We start from the raw sequence: 5,618 nt of genomic DNA on the forward strand, positions 1-5,618 counted from the left end.
TTGTCAAAGATTAAGTGACCATAGGAAAGGAAGAAGTCAACTTATCACTATTTGCTGATGATATGATAGTATTTGAGGTTTTTTTATGCCTACTTTCTTGAGTTTTCTGTATATTTTCAATATTAAATCTCTGTCATATGTAGAATTGGTGAAAATCTTTTCCCATTCAGTAGTCTACCATTTTTTTCTATTGATAGTGTCCTTTGATTAATTAAAGCCCTCAGTGTAAGCTTAGATTTTTGTAAAACCTATTTTAGTAAATGTTATCAAATGCTTCAACTTCACCTTCAAGCCCACTATCCATTGGTAGGGGAGAAAAGATGGTAATTGGACAAGGGGGATGTAGGTCTGTGCAGAAGTAGTTACTTCGGGCAGATCCAATCTCTGTTTGTCAGGATACCAGCAGTCCAGTTCAATAGTGTCAGGATACCAAATACAAATCAGTAGCAGTACAAAATACAGCAGGAACCACCAGGCATCAGGCATACATAAATAAGTCAAAAGTGACTAGGATCAGCCGAGGTGGCTGGAGAAGTTCTCTGCGGTGCCTCTCTCAATGAACTGAAGATCAACAAAGGCAAAGACCAAGATGTGAGACCAACAAAGCATTGCAAGGCTAGCTACACAAGTGCACCATCACTGTCCATTGAGTCCTTTTCATATTCTCTCCAAAGGCATGTCCTGCCACAGGTCTTGAGTCAGTAAAACACCATGTGAGTCTACAGCACATGACATATCCAGAAACTTCATTTTACTTCAGTTTTATGAGGTCCCATTTATTAATTGTTGATCTTAGTGCCTCTGATATTGCTATTCTGTATAGGAAGTTGTCTCCTGTGCCAACACATTCAAGGTTATTCCTCAATTTTTCTTCTATGATGTTCACTGTATCTGGTTTTATGTTGAGGTCCTTAATCCACTTGTACTTGAGCTTTGTGCAAGGTGACAAATATGTATATATTTTCATTTTTCTAGATAATTTCCTGTTAGACCAGCACCATTTATTGAAGATGCCTTCTGTTTTACATTATATTTTTTACTTCTTTGTCAAAGATCAAGTATCCATAGGTGTGTAGTTTTATTTCTGGGTCTTCAGTTCTATTCCATTGATCAACCTGTCTGTCTCTGTACCAATACCAAAGACCCTCTCTCCCATTGATGCCAGATAAGGTAATCCTCTGCTACATATGTATCTGGAGCCATTCATGTATCCATATATACCCTTTGGTTAGTGGTTTAGTCCCTGGGAGCTATGGGTGGTCAGGTTAGTTGACATTGTTCTTCTTATGGGGTTACAAACCCCTTCAGCTCTCTCAGTCCTTCTCTAAACTATTCCATTGGGGTCCCTGGGCTTGGTCCCATGGTTGACTGTATCTGCGTCTGTATTGATCAGGTAATGGCAGAGTCTCTTAGGGGATAGCTATACCAGGCTCCTGTCAGCAAGTGTTGTTTGGCATGAGCAATAGTGGGTCTGGGTTTGGTGTGGGCAGTTAGGATGGATCCCTAGGTGGGCCAGTCTCTAGATGGCCTTTCCTTCAGTCTCTGCTCAATTTTTTTTGTCTCTGCATTCCCTTTATATAGTAACAATCCGGGTTAAAATTTTGAGATGTACCCATCCCTCAACTAGAGGCCATTTCTATCTACTGGAGATGATCTCTCCAGGTCCCCTCTTCCCTTTGTTGTGTATTTTGGCTAGTGTCATCCCCGCTGGGTCCTGGAAACCTCTTGTTTCTCTGGTATCTGGGACTTTCTACTGGCTACTCCAAATTCATCAACCCCCACTGCTACATATTTCTGTTCAAATCCCTGACCCTCTGTACTTCTCTCCTGTCTCTTCCTATACCTGATGCTGACCCCACTGCCCCCCCTCCTGTCTCCTTCCCAGGTCACTCCCTCCCTCTATCTCCCATGTTATATTTTGTTCCCCATTCTAGGTAGGATTGAAGCATCCACACTTTGGTCTTCCTTCTTCTTTAAGCTTCATATGGTCAGTGAGTTGTATCATGGGTAGTCTGAGCTTTTGGGATAATATCCATTTATCATTGAATACATACCATGTATAGTTTTTGTGTCTGGGTTATGTCACTCTGGATGATATTTTCTAGTTTCATCTATTTGCCTGCAAATTTCATGAAGTCATTGTTTTTGATAGCTGGGTAGTATTCTATTATATAAATGTACCATACTTTCTGTATTCATTCTTCCATTGAGGGACATCTGGGCTGTTTCCAGTTTCTGTCTATTATAAGTAAGGCTACAATTAACATAGTGGAGCACGTGTCCTTGTTATATTTTGGAACATCATTTGGGCATATACCCAGGAGTGGTATAGCTGGGTCTTCAGGTAGAGCAATTTCCAATTTTCTCAGCAACTGCCAGACTGATTTACAGAGTGGTTGTAACAGCTTGCAATCCCATCAGCAATGGAGGAGTGTTCTTCTTTCTCCACATCCTCACCAGCATCTGATGTCACCTGAGTTTTTTATCTTAACCATTCTGACTGGTATGAGGTGGAATCTCAGGGTTGTTTTTATTTGCATTTCCCTGATGATTAAAAATGTTCAAAACTTCTTTAGGTGCTTCTCATCCATTCAAGATTCCTCAGTTGAGAATTTTTGTTTAGCTCCATACCCCATTTTTAATGGGGTTATTTGGTTCTCTGCAGTCAAACTTCTTGAGAACTTGTATATATTAGATATTAGCCCTCTATGAGATGTAGGAATGGTAAAGATCTTTTTTGAATCTGTACGTTGGGTTTTGTCCTATTGACAGTGTCCTTAGCTTTACAGAAGCTTTTCAATTTTATGAGATCCCACTTGTCTATTGTTGATCTTAGAGTATAAGCCATTGGTGTTCTGTTCAAGAAATTTCTCCCTCTGCTGATGTGATTGAGACTCTTTTTCAATTTCTCTTCTATTAGATTAAGTGTATCTGATTTTATGTGGATGTCTCTGATCTACCTGGACTTGTGCTTCATACAAGGAGATAGGAGTGGTTCAATTTGCATTCCTCTACATGCCGACTACCAGTTGAACCAGCACCATTTGTTGTAAATGTTGTCTTTTTTCTACTTCGTGGTTTCAGCTTCTTTATCGAAATCAGTGGAGTACGGATGTGTGGGTTCATTTCTGGGTCTTTGGTTTTATTCTATTGATCTACCTTCCTGTCTCTATACCAATGCCATGCACTTTTTATCACTCTTGCTCTGTAGTACAGCTTGAGGTCAGGGATGGCAATTCCCCTAGAAGTTCTCTTATTGTTGAGAATAGTTCCACTATCCTGAGTTTTATGTTATTCCAGATGAATTCAAGAATTGCTCTTTCTAGCTCTGTGAAGAAATGAATTGGAATTTTGATGGGAATTGCATTGAATCTGTAGATTGCTTCCGGCAAGATGGCCATTTGTACTATGTTATTCATGCCAATCCATGATCATGGGAGAACTTTCCATCTTCTGAGGGTTCTTGATCCAATATTTTATTACAGAGCCTCTAAAAGGTAAAATTAGCCAATTAATGGTTTTAGTGAATCATGTGAATATTATGTATTTATACAAACAACCCTTACTGGTCCTGTGTTGTATATGTATACATGTGTGTTTGAAACAAATGAAACAAGCAATTCATTCTTGAATAAGAATTTGATCTTGAAAGGATGAAGAGATTGTAAATTTGACTTATCTCCTGTTACTACATAGTCAAACTATGTATAGACATCTTGACACCACATTTTGTAGAATACCTTAACTTTCAGCTGTGTTTGATGTTTGCAGTTATTTTAAGGCCAAATATTTACCAAGTTATATAACATCTTCTGTAATATATTTGTAATGGATATTGTATTAGTCCAAGTGCTAGCTGATTAGTTCACTTTTATTTTTTATTTTAACTGATTTACTAGTTTTTGATACAGTGGTGTGACTGAGGCCAGCACTGAACTCTATGTAGCAAAGGATGACTTTGAACTTCTGAACTTCTGCCTTGCCTTCTGAATACAGCTGTGTGCCACTCTTCTCCATCTAGCTTATCTAATGTTTGTGTTTTACCCATGGCTTCTGCATTCTAGGAAGTCACTCTGCCAAAGAGTCACATCCCTAGCACTAAACCAAGTATTTTTAATTAAACAATAATAATTTTACTGATTTATCTACAAATATTATCATGAATAGGATTAATAATAGCATACCTTTAAGATCTACATGAGAATGAGGGTGCTGCTCCTATAGGCTTTCTAGGTGAAGCTGCTGTGTTGCATGTCCTTTAGTAGGTGACAGAGAAGAGAGAGTCCATGCCTCTCTTCAGTGTTATGGCCAGTGAACATCTGAATGATTAGTAGTCTAACATTTCCCAAAAATGTGAGCCTGAGATGACCATCAGTCTGGTGCTAGGTAGGCCCAGGATGGGAAGCAAGGTGGAGACTAGAAGAACCCTGCTTGGGACCATAGGTCCTAGGCGAGGAACAAGTCAAGTATGACTACCAAACTGGTACCATGGGGCCCAGGCAGGGAACTAGTCTGAGATGACCACCAGTCTGGTGCCATGCTGGCCTGTGGGGCAGACATGATGGAGATGACCCATGACCTGAACAAGCAGGGCATATTTCTCCTCACACTACTCTCTGAATGCCATTAGGAAGACTAAGTAAATGGTAGAAATGTAGAAGAGAAAGAGAAATAAAAGGATGAGGGGACAAGGAAGAGAAGCAGAACTGGTGACTGGAGGGTAATGAGAAACAACCTGATGTTAGCATTTGGTAATACCACCTGGAGCCATGGTGGGGTCCTAGTCTGTATTGCCAGTTGGGGCCATATCTGGACCAACTGCCCTGAAGCAGCAGGGGTATTTTACCACCAAAGTGCAAGCAGATGTCCCTGGTCTGGTCTGTCACCAGGGGACATGTTCATGATTAAGAGCTGTGTCTAACTGGCTTCACACCTTACTGGACATCCTGGGAGATATGACCCTGGGGGCATGAGACCAATAAAACTGATCCTGCCTCTAGATAGTTGTACTGGAGAGAGTGGTCCCTGGACTTTGCAGGACTTGTGGATGGCTGGCCCTGAGGATACAATTGTGGGAGAGCTGGCTCTGCTACTTGTCTCCTCTAAGGTGGCATGGACTAGGGAGAGATACCCTCTTCTTATCTCACACCTTTCCACCTGCTGGAGGTGGCAGACCTTGTCCTGGGGTCATGAGAACAGGAAGCTTCCTCTGCCTCTCACTAGCTGCAACACTCAGGAGAGCAAAACCTGCACCTCACCTGGGTAGCACAATAAAGGTGAATCTGATGACAAGGGAGCAGGTAAGTGTCTTAGAGCTGGTCCTGCAACTTGTCTGCCTTTCTGCTGTGTATTCTGATGCCCTATCCCACCCATGCCCTTTGCCAGCTATGACAGGTATGAGAACTAGCACTGGGGTCATGAAAGCATGGAAACTGTCTTTGTCCCTCCTCAGGTGTAGCACTCAGAAGAATGGGCACTACACCTTACCTTGGCCACACCATACTGGCTGTGGATGTGGGAGTTGCAAGTGAGCTGACCCTGAAGGCATGAGATTCAGAAAGCCAGTGGGCTGACCAGTTCACACAGCTCTCAGATCTAGATCCAGAGCTTTGAGTTTG

The 5,618-nt window shown here is 41.5% G+C and overlaps 1 non-coding gene across 1 annotated transcript; it reads left to right on the forward strand.

Moving 5' to 3' along the window:
* The first annotated feature begins 4,211 nt into the window (after positions 1-4,211).
* Positions 4,212-4,343, forward strand: LOC116072214. Its single transcript, XR_004111359.1, has one exon. It is a non-coding gene; the product is annotated as a small nucleolar RNA SNORA17 (small nucleolar RNA).
* The last annotated feature ends 1,275 nt before the right edge of the window (positions 4,344-5,618 follow it).

The sequence above is a fragment of the Mastomys coucha genome, unplaced genomic scaffold (genome assembly GCF_008632895.1).
Source record: "Mastomys coucha isolate ucsf_1 unplaced genomic scaffold, UCSF_Mcou_1 pScaffold1, whole genome shotgun sequence".
Classification (NCBI taxonomy): domain Eukaryota; kingdom Metazoa; phylum Chordata; class Mammalia; order Rodentia; family Muridae; genus Mastomys; species Mastomys coucha.